At 31.3% G+C, this 14,994-nt stretch overlaps 1 long non-coding RNA gene across 1 annotated transcript; it reads right to left on the reverse strand.

Moving 5' to 3' along the window:
• Positions 1–7,014: 7,014 nt before the first annotated feature.
• LOC143055382 (uncharacterized) lies at positions 7,015–14,063 on the reverse strand. Its single transcript, XR_012972010.1, has 3 exons — positions 13,887–14,063; positions 13,165–13,500; positions 7,015–10,058 (listed from the first exon to the last, which is right to left on the reverse strand). It is a non-coding gene; the product is annotated as an uncharacterized LOC143055382 (long non-coding RNA).
• Positions 14,064–14,994: the final 931 nt, after the last annotated feature.

Below are 14,994 nucleotides of genomic sequence, written 5' to 3' on the forward strand. Positions count from 1 at the left end.
AAATCTAATTAAACAATAAAAACAAATCCGGATTACAAACCAAAACCAAACAATCAACTACAAGAGGAAAACAATAGAACAGCAAAACAACTGAACTACAACAAAAATAAACGCCAAGTTGAACATACATATAAGCTGTATAGTCAGAAATAACATTCAGAGACACAGTTGAAAGAGATTATTCAAAAGTTGAGACCAAGTTAAGGATAAACCTTGAATGAGAGTATAGGATATTAAAGTACGCAAAATATCAGGACCCTATCATTTCTGTCAGCAGAACAAGTGTTCTCCATAGAAAAAAGATCAATTTCAACGAGTGAATCAGCCATATAATACCAGTATTAAACTTCAGCTCACTTTATAGACATTAAGTTATAACAGAAAGTTATAAGCTTTCGCCGAAAAATGAAGGACTTGTTTTATGCATACATAAAAATTGATAGCATGTAGAAATTCCATTACATTTCATAAACAAAGTGTCCCCAGAGTGCTTTTCTGGATGCTTCAGCGGGAGCGCACAAATGATTTCATAATTGTCAATGCCAAAATTTTGAAATGTCGACTTATGTGTAGAGTTGTATAACTGAATGCAAGCGTTTGCTTGGGCTACTAACTTTTATTATGGTTTATATCATTTTATTTGTTTTGTTTTGCACTTATCTTTAACGGTTGACATTCTCAGTCATACCTCCAGTGGATGAGAAGGTAAACATGCTTAAGTGGAAGGTTCTGAACTACAAACTAGAGTGGTAAACATGCATATTATATATAAAAACTTGAGCATCGGTAATTTCCTCCAAAATCACACGTTGCACTGTCGTCATCATTTTGTCCACTATAGCAAACAAAGTTTACCTTACATTTTCCGCCCGTGTTGTTTAACATATTACATATTATAGCATTTTTAAAACAGTTCGTGACTGGGGTCAGACCAAGATAACCGTTTATAACAAAAATCGCTGCAAAAGTGATAAAAATGAAGCTATTCTGGGTTGATCTTCATCATTTACGCTCAGAACCTTATATTAGAAAGCTAAGGATGTAAAAAAACAAAACAAACAGTTGAAGTGCCAAAATAACACACAAAAAAGATAAAATAGTCGAAGGCCAGCTGTTGGGACATCACAATAAAGCAACCAATTACATCACAATTAATTATGTCATAATGAAATTATCACAATTCGGAAGACTTATCCTTGGTACCTCATTTATAAAATATATAAAAATAAATACCTGGATATCAATGTATGTTAAGTTATGTTTTAAAATATCAAAATAAAATGAATTTGCGATATAGACAATATTCAAATTTAACTATTATGTGGAATGTCACTTACCAATTGAAGGTTCTTTAAGTAGAAGTTTCAGCTGAATATTTGGTTATTAATACCTGATTAATTTAATCACCAATAATATAAAGATTACAATTAAACCTAAGTGTATTGTTGTATGAATTGAAGTATGTAGGGAAACAATGTATAGTCTGATATATCATTTCGTGGATTAAGCAACAAAAATGCCTGTACGTTTCTGAAATTTGAATTAAGTACAAGTCATTTACACAAACTGATAACGTATACTTACATGACTTAAGTGTACATCTATCTATTTGTTTTGGTTTTCATTAATCTCCTATTATTGATCTTCATGTAAATACTGATGAGAAGCTCAAGTGAAAGGTTCTTAACTCAAATATTGTCATTCAAATCTGAACATGCTTAGCTGATATATCACAAATGTGTGTCTATAGAATCTTTTAAGTTCGGAACAGTTAAATAAAATTAGAAATGTATAATGATATTTTTTTTTATTGAAGCTGTAACATTAATAATTAAAGAACCAAATAATCTAAAGGTGATACAATTATTCAAGCGTTTTAAAGACAAAATGTTAATCATAAAGGCGCTTTAAATGTTAAAATCACGTAAACGTTTGACATTTCATAAATTCATCAAATATAATTAAAGCATTTGAAGGACGCAGACTGTTTATGATTACAAAATGGCGCAAAGTTGTTTTTACTCTATTGTAATATTACAATACATCAACTGTTCGTGTTTTCTTAATATAAATGATAATTGTATTCAAGGGAAATAAGCATACCAGAAGAGGAGGAGAAACTTGGTAACTTGAACGTTATTTAATCTCTATATATAACTAGTTTTGCTAGTTTTATTTTGTATGAAAATATGTAAACAAAATATGAATTGTAACCAGAGTTCATGTCTGGTTTTCATTTAAACTTTCTCTCGTTTTTTTCAAATACCATGTTCCATGTCTTTTGACCTCATATAGAGTCCTTATAATAGAAGACATTTACTTTAAAGTGTCAACACATACTATAGACAAACCATAGGCATAAAATCAAATCAAATAATTTTATTGGTGTAAATTCCTATACAGAAATGATACCAGCCGACATTTACAAAATACAAATACAAATACAAAAATGAACAAACAAACAGACAAAAACAAAAAAAACAAACCAAACATATTTTCTCAATGATAAGAGATACATATTTTATATTTACATTACGTGGAGGTGTTATTCATACAAAATTATTAATTCAAGCCATTAACAATTAGCATTAATACTATAAAAGTTCTTAACAACATTATTTTTGCTTTAAATGAATGTTCAAATCATACATATCGCTTATTCCAGCTACACTTACAGTACTAATGTCTGTATCATTACTTTTCAGAATGAAACTAAACTTATCTTGTTCACACATATTAGCAAAAGATGGAACTATATCACTTAAATTACAAAAGAGTACATTTCTATTAATTTCTAGCGCTTTACATTGAATGAGGCATATGTACAATATATATACTGCCTGGTACAAACTATAGTTTTATAGTATTGAAGAGGTTGCTGATGCCTGAGGCAATCTCAAAATGTCGAAAAGAATATCAATCCTACCAAAACCACATAATTCCTACAGATTGAGAAATAAAATCCCACCAAAAGTCGATTAGTATAATAATGATAAACTATTCTACATGTTGATGACAGTTTATGAATGTTGTAGGACATTCAATTCTAGTGCTTGTTTCAAAACTTAAATGTAAACTCTTACTCGTGATTTTCGTGATCAAATCAAAACAATGATCGCTAAAGTCGCTAAATTTCATCTCCAAAATCGATTATCAAAGGTACCAGGCTTATAATTTACAATTTACTATATTGCATTGCGATCAACATGTTATTTTTTTTTACTAAAACTTTAGCATTTTTTTCATGTATCAACTGTTTTTGTTCAAACTGATCAAATTTATAGTTAAAACTCGAGCTGATTACATTTAATTGAGAATCTTTGAAAGCTAAAAATTTAGCCTTGAGTTTTGAATGTAAGATTTCAGAAGGTTAAAAATTTAGTTTATTGTATAAATTTAAAAGTACAATATGACTTAGAACAGGGAAATGCTAAAATATTAGTATGTATATTATTTATTTTCTTTTGTTATTGCAGGAAGAATTTGAAGGTAGCTGAGAATTGTCTTTTTTTTTCTAAGAAAAATTGAATTAAGCTGTAGTATTTAAAAGTTTGATGCAATTTCTCTAAACAAAAAGAAATTCATTAGATTTCAGGCAAAAAACATAGAATTTTAGCCAATTTGCAAAGATTCAAAACAATCCATTTTGAGAACGAATATTGCAGAGTATCAAAATTTATTGCAGTCCGTTAGTAATCGAACATTTATTGATCCAATCAATTCAAAATGGCGGGTCCCTCATTAGGGACGCCTGGTCAACTGTGGATTTGACGGCAACTTTTGGCCAATGACAAAAAATCATTACATACAAATGGCATACAATAACAAATGTATCAAATGTTTGTCAAGATTACCCGAAATACTTTAAATGATACATGATGTAAATTATCGCCACATCTAGTAAAAAATAAAATCACAAATATACTGAACTCAGAGGAAATTGTTAAACGAAAGGCCCTCACCAAATGACAAAATCAAAAGCTCAAACAGATGAATTAATGAAAAACAACTGTCATATTACTAAAATTGGTTCAAGATTTTTTTTTATGTAGGAAATGACAGATTTAACCTTTAAAAGCCACATCTAGTAAACTGCTTCTCTACTAATGCTTTTTTATCAATACGATTTTAAACAGATGCTTAAATAATTCAAGCCACGGTTTAAGGCTTTTATAGAAATGAGACAGCGGTCAAATTGTCATGGTCTAGCCTATGTGCTGTCTTTACAATGATGGTAAATAAATTAATCGAACAGACATTGATAAAATTGAGAATGGAAATAGGGAATGTGTCAAAAAGACAACAACCCGACCATAGAAAAAACAACAACAGAAGGTCACCAACAGGTCTTCAATGTAGCGAGAAATTCCCACACCCGGAGGCGTCCCTCAGCTGACCCCTAAACAAATATATACTAGTTCAGTGATAATGAACGCCATACTAATTTCCAAATTGTACACAAGAAACTAAAATTAAAATAATACAAGACTAACAAAGGCTAACAAAGGCCAGAGGTTCCTGACTTGGGACAGGCGCAAAAATGCGGTGGGGTTAAACATGTTTATGAGATCTCAACCCTCTCCCTATACCTCTAGCCAATGTAGAAAAGTAAACGCATAACAATACGCACATTTAAAATTCAGTTCAAGAGAAGTCCGAGTCTGATGTTAGAAGATGTAACCAAAGAAAATAAACAAAATGACAATAATACATAAATAACAACAGACTACTAGCAGTTAACTGACATGTCAGCTCCAGACTTCAATTAAACTGATTTAAAGATTATGATTTCATCATATGAATATCAGGCACAATCCTTCCCGTTAGGGGTTTAGTACCATACCATCATAACATTTATAAGAAGAACATAACCCGTGTCATGCAAATAACTGGTTTTTGAATAAATGTGTTTAGTTCCGATGCAAAGACCCTATAAGTGAATCAATATTAACGCCAAAATATGCAATCTTCAATGACCTGACAACAGTATCGTAACTATATCCCTTCTTTTAAGTCTATTTATAGGTTTTGTTAGTTTCTGATTTAAATACTGACATTTTTGTGCTTTATAATGAATATTTTCATAAAATATTGAGCGTGACATTTAATTTCTAAAAATATAATCATCCGCCAAATAAATTTGTAAGAAGTTTACAATTATCTCCCTTTAAGGATTTTTGCTACTCTGTGTATACTTTTGTCAGAAAAATAGTTATCAAAAAATTCATGTCAGCACAAAAAGTGCTGACTAATGGGCTTGTGATACCCTCGGGGAAATAAATTTCCACCAGCAGTGGCATCGACCCAGTGGTTGTAAATAAACTCATCATAGATACCAGGACTAAATTTAGTATATACGCAAAGCGCACGTTTAGTCTACAAAAGACTCATCAGTAACGCTCGAATCCAAAAAAAGTTAAAAAGGCCAAATAAAGGACGAAGTTGAAGAAAATTGAGTACCAAAATTCCGAAAAGTTTTGCCAAATACAGCTAAGGTTATCTATGCCTGAGGGAGAAAAGCTTTAGTATTTCCAAAAAATTCAAAAATTTGTAAACAGTAAATTTATAAATATAACCATATCAATGACAATTAAAAACCAATTGTTCAGAGAACAATTGAAGGTCTTTCCACCAGTAAATATCTATTTTGATATCAAAATATTAAAAATCAGTCTAAAATGTCAGTTCCTATGGCTTTATGATGTATAGATATGAATTTTAACCAGAGGTCATAATCTAAAACGCCAAATTTACCTATGACCTTGACCTCAATTTCAAGGTCACAAACTGAGGATCTCAAATCAAAAGACCCTAGGTCTCTAATATGTATGGTTAATAAGTAATATCACTTTACGCATAATTTTAGATGTGGTAGGGGCTAAAACTCCCATTTATTGTCTACGCACCCTTTCAACCAAAATTATTATGTTACGACGTGTCGCAACTAACAATTTAGTAAAAATAATTTGTCGATATCTGATAAGATTAATGAAAATGAGTGAAAATAAGCAAAAATCAAAATTTAGAATATGACCTTGACCTTTGACCTTGACCTAATTTTCATTTTTTTGGACCAAGGATCCTAAATCAAAAGACCCTAGGTCTCTATCACTTATGGTTTTCCAGTTTAAAATAAATTTCAAAATTTCAAATACAGAAGGGGAAATAACTCTCATATGGAATCTCTATACGGCTTCGGTCAAAATAAAACAGCACATCCTGAAGATGTAATGAGCAATTTGCAAAAATAAATTTGTCGGTTTCTTATACGGTTGTGAAGATTACGCGATAACAAGAAAAACAGTGTTCGGGGAGATAACTCTTATATGGGAAAGATTTTGGTTACACGGTGTCAGTTACAAAAGCGTAATAACTGTTCGATATCATATACCATATGTCTAAGCGACATCTTGCGAAACAAAAAAATTGCGGAGGAACAAAACGTTGGCGGAAGAAAAAAAATAATAATAATAATCAGAAGAAAACCAATAGGTCTTTCCACGGAAAAGTGGAAAGACCTAATTAATGTCAGCACAAAAAGTGCTGACTACTGGGCTTGTGATACCCTCGGGGAAAAAAATCTCCACCAGCAGTGGCATCGACCCAGTGGTTGTAAATAAACTCATCATAGATACCACGACTAAATTTAGTATATACACCAGACGCACATTTCGTCTAAAAAAGACTCATCAGTGAAGGCCAAATACAGGACAGAGTTAGAAAATAAAGGTAGACGTTTTGGTTTGCTTGCTTATTTGACAAAAAAATACCAATCGAAAACAACAATGTAAGCGACTACCAGTAATGGTACTACGAAACGCAGTAAGCAACAAGAAACCAACTATATAGTTATTTATACTAAAGATTTATTGAGAAGTTACTCATTGTTCGATTTAAAAATCGCATGTATTCGGTGTACTCAATATTTATTATGAATAGTATTTGTACATTGTATGTACACATTCACATATAGAATTTAAAAAACAAGCAACAAGTGCTTTCATTAATCTGTCTTCTTGTTAAATTCAATACATCTGATACATAATACACACATAAATCAAAGATACTTGCTCTGTTACTTAATACGAATATTTATAATGTCAGTTGAGATTTGATCCATTCAATAGTAATTCAGTGTCCTTTGGTACCGTTGATTATAAACTTTCAAATAAAATAATATTTCCTGTCTTATGTCTGAATATAATGGGGAAATAAAAAAAAAAGGAACATCACATCAGCTCATTGTTTCTTGTCATTCATTCATTTTGTATCGATTTCCTCATTACATTGTTAAAATGGATATAATTTTGCCATGGCATTCAGATTTCTCACTCTATTATTAACAAATACACTTTTTTTACCAAAAAAAAACAACTTTTTTTAAGGATCGTATTGTTAAAATGTAAAAACAACATTTTTTTTAAAATACCTACATGAGGTATTTTATTTCACAAATACATTTTTTATAATGTTATTTTCCACAAGAAAAGCGCCACTTCTTTTCTTTCTTTGTTCGAGCATTTTAAGTAAGTTACCAATTTTACCTCCGATAGCACAATACTTATATATAGGTCGAGAGTTTAACGATTTTCATATTTTGTTTACATGTTTGTATAACATGGCAATTTTGAAATTATAGAAACACCCAGCTTTGAATGCATTTCGTGTCTGGGAATAATACTAATCCTCCAGGACGAACAACAGTATAGAATAGACTAAATGTGTTTTTTTCCAAATTGATCTTTTAATCATTTCGACGTTATTGATGGGCTGGTTGAAAACAAAATGCGCGTCTCACTTTCAAAGTCTTAACTAGTTATTGAAGATACCAGGATTATAAAGTACACCAGATGCACGTTTCGTCTACATAAGACCCGTCAGTGATGTTCAAATCAGAATATTTAAACAAAAAAAATGTTAATCGTGGTATTTTTTATGAGTTTACCCATTGACATCAATATCATAGACATCTCGACGTTTGCTATTCGAAGCACTGTCATAACACTAATAAAATGCATCATTTGTACTCTTACTGTATAATCATTTGTTAATATATTGCCTAATAATGTATCTGATGGAAAACAAACAGATTGTTTTTTTTCATTTTGATATTTGATTACGCCTCGCTTCTGCTGTAGCACATTTGATGCCTTCACATTGTAAAGCTTCCACATAACACTGATAGGCTGCGTCTTTATCACCGGATAGTTGAAAGCATACTCCAAGTATTGTTAATGAATTAGATAGGCAGTTTACATCCAATGAATTAATATCTCTAACTGTTGACATCAAATCACACAAAGCCTGTTGTCTGTTACAATTATCTCCAATATGATGATAGCAGAGAAATCTAAGACAGTGACACAAATCAGGTGTAGTTAAACATATAGACTGGTCTTTCACCTCTAACTGAAGTTCCTTTGGTATTAATGATGAATGCCTTATGTAATTGACATAGCTTACAACTGCAATGCGCATTTTATTCTGAAGTGTCATTGTTGAATGTACACTGTTTTGGTAATTTTTGACTTGTCTGTCATCGTAATTTAGACAGCCAATTGTTACCATATTAGGTGAGTACTTTGAAAGAACATAATCCGTAAGTTTCAATGTAACATTGAACTGCCCTGTTACGTAATAAAACGACGCGTAAAACAACCAGCCCGAGACAGAATCTGTCCTAATACCGTCATGTAAATGCCTGTGATAGCGTTTGTGCAAGTTGTACCAATCGGTTTTTACTGTTGGTGCTGGTAGCATTTGCGCTGCATATTGACTTATTTCAGCATGATGACATTTGCAAACATCAATAATAAATTTAGACAATTTCGACTTCAGTAAATATTCAGTAAATTCAAGTTATTTCAAACAGTGTGATACGTCATACATATCAGCGAAATCTATATGAGATATCTTGTAAAAAAGTAAGTCTAACATAATAAATGAAGGTTTAAGCTGTGTACTTAATAAACCATAACGTCCGTTGTCGTATTGATACAAACAATGCAATAATACATCAATTCCGCCACACTTTATACTACACAATATATCGAGTAATATTGTATTGTTATCTGGACAGATCTTTCCTAGGAACATGTTCTGTTCTGGTATAAAATAATTCGGACAATGACAATTATTTACCCACATTATCAATTTTCTTAGGCAGTGAGAAAAACACAAGTATAATTTAGATAATTGAAATTTGTCTATATCAACTTCTTCTGAAACCCAGAATAAAGCTGTCTTCAGAAAGTAAGAACACAATAAACCTTCGGCATGCTTGTTCGTGTTAACGATATGCTTGAATGTTAGTTTGAGGAGACAGTAACATAGCAGTTGAGTGAAATTGAACGAATGGACAAGTAATTTTTCAGCTACAGAAAAAGATAATCTCCATAATAAATCACAATCTGGCAAAGTCCTTGGACCAATAGGTACTAACAAACAACCGTATTTTTTTATCCGGTCAATAACGGAATTCGGCGGCCATTGCTTTCGGTAACGCGTAGCCCATGGTATTGCATTAAATGGTAAATATTTACTTCGTAGACAAAATGCAAAATCCGTTTGTTGGTCTTTATCTGATAAACACGGGCCGTGGGGTGATAACAAAAATCTTTTCGTATCTACATGACTAACAAATATGTTCACAGACAGATATGAACCTTTTAAGAATGGTTTAAAGTAAGCATCCACTTTCCCTCCTGCTATTACTCGGAGATAAGTAAATCCAGGATAATCGTTATCTGTCTCCATAACTAATGTTGTACGTTGTTTTGAGTGTCTGATATTCCTATCATTCCGTATTACGTCTCCTTTCTGTATCACAAACATTATATCCATGTCACTACCTGGTAAATCAATACCTTCTGCTAAACTTCCACTCGATATTTCTTTTTTATCAATATCTAATGTTTGCGTTATTGTATTATTTATCATATCCTGTGTAATAAAGAGTTGTTGTTTTGTACGCATGTCTATTTCAGTACCAGCTGTATTAACTAAGTGTTCGTATAAGTATCTTTCCTTTGAATGATTTTCCTTCCAGGACATGTGATCTATAAAACATACATTTATTCAATTATGTATCTTCAGATTGTCATGATTTTTGTGGAGAAAAACTCACTGTAGATTATTGCAAACGATAAATCATTTTGAATTCGTAAACAAGTATTGGGTTTAATGTAAAACATACTACGCGTCTAGTGCAGTGAATCGTAAGCTAGGAAAATATAAATTATCCGTTGAAATATTTCATAAATAGAAAACTGACAGATAAAAGTAACAGCAAATAAAGCAGAACTAATCACCAAACGAATCAATACCTGGTGCATCAAAACGGCGTCTCTTCTTACGAATATACTAACCGCCTATCACATTTCACACTCAACATTTTTAATTAAAATGTCTTAAAGGGAGAAAAGTCAAACCAATAAAATTGCAGTTCAAACGATTAAATGTGTGTCTAATGATCGTAGCCAGCGTGAACATGTCACGTTTGTTAAAGATTCTAGTTAATGTCGTCCATCTATGTCAATAAAGAGGACACGAAAAATATATGAAACAATTCGTTTGCTTTAAATTGTATCATAAATGGCAAGTTCATTTAATGAAAAGTACGCACAAAAAATGTCCAATATATTGTCAATAAACAATACATCATTTTGATAATAACATGTCCGTTTAATTTATCGTAGCAATCAGTGTGGTTCGTTATTTATATCAGACTTTTCATGATTTTGATCTTTATTTTCCTTGTTCTACTCTGTAGAAGAGCAAAGGAAGTTAGTTTGCTTTCGGCTTATTGGTATAGTTCTCCTTTTTTTCCTTTTTTTACCATCAATGTTACATTACCAATTGTGTTGGTCCTTTTATAATTATATAAAAATGACTTATAGTAATATGTTATCTTGGAGAACGGAAACAGAAAGACACGTATCCTTTGTCTGTGCCTTGATGACATCTATGAGTACTGAAAATACGAAAATAACCCAATAGATTCATCCCTCTGTCTTAATGTATAACTGTTTATTAGACATTATTTACATGGGAGAATGACCTTCGGTCAATTGTGCAACTTACCGAATATGACATTATATCATTTTTTGTTGTTGACATGTATCCGTTTTCAATGAAAACCGGATCACCTTCAGTTTGACATTATTTTTCAAAGGAGTGACTGCGTTAGCTGTGTTTAGAAGACATACATGTATGTCGAGGAACCGCCGTTGGGTAATTTGGATTTTTGTGTTTCATATCCTTTAATTGTGTATCTTTTAATCAGAGACCTAGCGTTCAAACTAATATTGGTACGACAGGAAATCTAATGGACTAAGACGCGATCCAACCTGCCTCACAGAATCAGTTATTCGGCAAGAGTTCGGACCGCTGTAGACCCGAATTTATGTTGTGATAAATTGCGAAATTTTGCAGTCCGACCCCACCCTCTTCTGACACTCAGATATCACTTTTCAAAATCCCCTGCTTATGACACGTTTTTAAAAATCATCTTCAAGGTAGAAAAAAATTCTTTAACATGTAATTTGTAAACAGTTCTACAACCCAATTTAATGGAAAGAGTGAACTATTTGAGCTAAAACCGTTCAACTTGTTTTGGACACCTTGTTTATACATTATAGGTGCCTTGGCATGCTTTTGCTTGGAAATTATTAGATAGTTTTTTTTAGATATAGTGGTTGCTGGAAATTGAAAAAAAAATCAATCAGAAACTTGCGTCAGGGTATTATTATCAAGTCTAATATTTCATTATCTTCATAAAAAAATAAGACCATAAATACATAAATATCAATTTAGATGAAGAAAATTTGTTATCAAATAGAAAAACGAATTTTAGGAAAGTTGGTTTTGGGAAAGAAATACAATGGGTTCCTGTCGAGAATATCATTCATTATTTTTTAAAGTTATTTTTATAGAGTTGTACAGTTGTGCAGCTCGTATAAGTCAATCCATGGCTTTTGTGAAAACTAAAATAACAAAGATACTGAACTCCTACACAAATTTAAGTAGAAAGTTCCTAGTAAACTGACAAAATTAAAAGCTCAAACAAATCAAACGAATTGATAACAACTGTCATATTTTTGACTTGATACATGTATTTTCCTATTTAGAAAATTGTGTATTAAACTTGGTTTTGTAGATAGGTAAACCATTCACTTGTATATATTACATCTCATCACATGGACAATGAACAAAATAAAATAGTGTACATAATTGGTAAGATGTCAAAAAATGAAGTACAGCAGTCAACTTTGTGTTATACAAAGCACATTGATGAATTAAAGGCAACGAACAAAAATTAATCATGGAAAGATCACAAAATTTCAATATGTACATGTATCAGTACAAAGCAATGCCATGTGTTACAACGAAACACAACAAAGCATATAAGTTGGTCGGGTTGTTGCCTTTTTGACACATTCCCCATTTATATTCTCAATTGTATATAGACAAATTATATATACAAAAATGAAGGACAAGAATACAACAATTTTACCGTAGACCAATAACACAATAGCGGGACGTATACGAACAGAGCCGCGACATCATATGTTACAAGGACACACAAAAAGGCATACGACAAACCATATCAGAAAAAATGCAAGATAATAAAACAAATTTGTACCATACAATGATAACACAATAACGTGATTTAAAAGGACATAGACACGTCAAATAAATATCACACTCGCATTTCCTTCCATCTTTTACGAGATGACCTAAATGTTTCAGAATCACTAGTTGTGTTAATAAAAACACAAGTACAAATTATTGATCTTTTACGGGGTTGTGTCGTATAGTTGAATGAATCTATAAGGTTTTGTTTTTGTTTTTTTCGAAATATAAATCGGCATGTGAATATCCATGCTATAAGTATTTCTAATACTCTGTAAATGTAATCACTTGCAAAGAAAAATTCAGATGAAATCAGTTTCGTGCATTTCGAGAATAGTTGCTTTTATGTCATTAAAACACATTTTCTTGTAAAATGTAAAGTTATAGTGGTCCAACATTAATTTTAAATACCTACCTGGACTATTTAGTGTCCTATGTTTAAAACTAATAGTATGAAAATATCATATAATGCATACACATCAATACACATGTGTGAATGTCGATGGAGTTTTAAGATAACTATAAAATTACCTTTATCGTTGTTTTTAATATCCTGTAGGTATTCCATATATTCATCTGAAGATTTATCAGGATATCTAAGGTTTAATATATACTGTTCGTGTGTTTTCCTTCTAATTAAACACGCTTTATACATTTTGTCAAATTGTCTAATTGTCAGTCCGAAAACGTCATTTGAGATGACAATCCCTCCGTCTACTGATCGGTAAGCAAATGGTGAGTATCTACGCTTCCCAAGGTAGGGAAAACGTTTGACGCCGTACTTTTCCCAGAAGCTTATTTTCCTCAATCCATACGCATTATGATCTGTACCGTTTTCATCGATTCTTAAGTTTCGGTTCATGTTGGCTGTAAAATATAGATATAATTTATTGTTTATAACATATGTAATATATAATGGCAATTCAGGTTCATATTGTGAACTCTAGTGAACGTCTTATTTTACTGTTTATATTAAGTATAAATGTATTATATCACCGACCGTGCCAGGGCTGTCAGTCAAGGTCGTTAAAAAATTCAATTTGTTTTAGTAAATGATAACTTTACAAAATTTGAATATATACATTTAAGATATAAAGTATGGCCATTCATGCGAAACATGTGTCATGAAAAACAACTTTTCCTGGCCTCACAAAATCATTCTATACTTTTTATATACATTTAATAATTCTACTTTCGATCCCGTTAAGTCCAGTCTCTCATTTGTTTAAAATTTTGATATAATTTAAACCTACCTGTCTTGTTATGTTAATCTTCTTCACTTAGATGCATGATCATAGCAAAAAATACTGTAGTGCTATAACACATTGCACAACACATTGCACAGCACATGTCATCTAAAAATTAAAACAAGTTAAACATAATATTGGCAGTCTTTTTAGACAATAGACGCTTACATAAAATCCAACATGTCTTATAGGAAATTCTACTTTCGGTATCACAATTAACCAAATCAATATGACATTCATTTATAACTGCGATGTAATGAAAATCAATTATTGTCACTCTATTAAACTTCTATATTTAGATCATTGATCATAACAACAAAATACTGTATGGCTATTGCAACATGTGTGTGTTACTTGGCAACATACAAATTACCGCCTTTTAACTGAGAAAAAATATTGAATACTCTCCCAAGTCATCAAAATTGACAGACATGTATAAATAGAATTAGAAGTATCAAAAGTTTTTTTTTTTTTTTTTTTTGCAGTTTTTTTGCTCTTTTCACATCATCCCTATAAAGAATACGATTGCAGAAACAAATGACCTGAAGTCTTAATCCACAATTAAAAACAATTAAAAACAAAAATAATTGCTTACACCAATGTATGTGCTTAATAGTATTTGACTTAAAAAATTTAGTTCATTATTGTCTTCCATTGTATATATGATAGAAATGCAATAGCTTTCTACTGATCTGATGAGATAAACGTTTACAAATGATTTCAAAATTGTTTCTTATGTTGTACTGTTACACAATTGTTCCTGATTCGGCTAGAGTTGAACGCTCACAAACAAGTCTACGCCTTCCAACTATACGGTATGGGTTCTTTGTTTTGTCCAAAGTTGCTTATAACTGCTTATATCTTTGTCAACCGAATTTTGATTGATACATGTAATTGTCTAATTAATCACATCTCCTAATTTCTATAGAGAATAAAGATATTATAAAAAAATAAGAACTTACAATTTCAATTAAATATAGAAAAACAACTTAAATTTCAATTAAATATAAAAAAAAGTTATCATGGATATATTTACCATTACAACATGTCCAATTCTGTTTTGAGTTCTATTTATGGCGATCAATGAAGAGAAGTCATATTCGTCCGATGCATG

This window comes from Mytilus galloprovincialis, chromosome 12 (genome assembly GCF_965363235.1).
Source record: "Mytilus galloprovincialis chromosome 12, xbMytGall1.hap1.1, whole genome shotgun sequence".
Taxonomy (NCBI): Eukaryota; Metazoa; Mollusca; class Bivalvia; order Mytilida; family Mytilidae; genus Mytilus; species Mytilus galloprovincialis.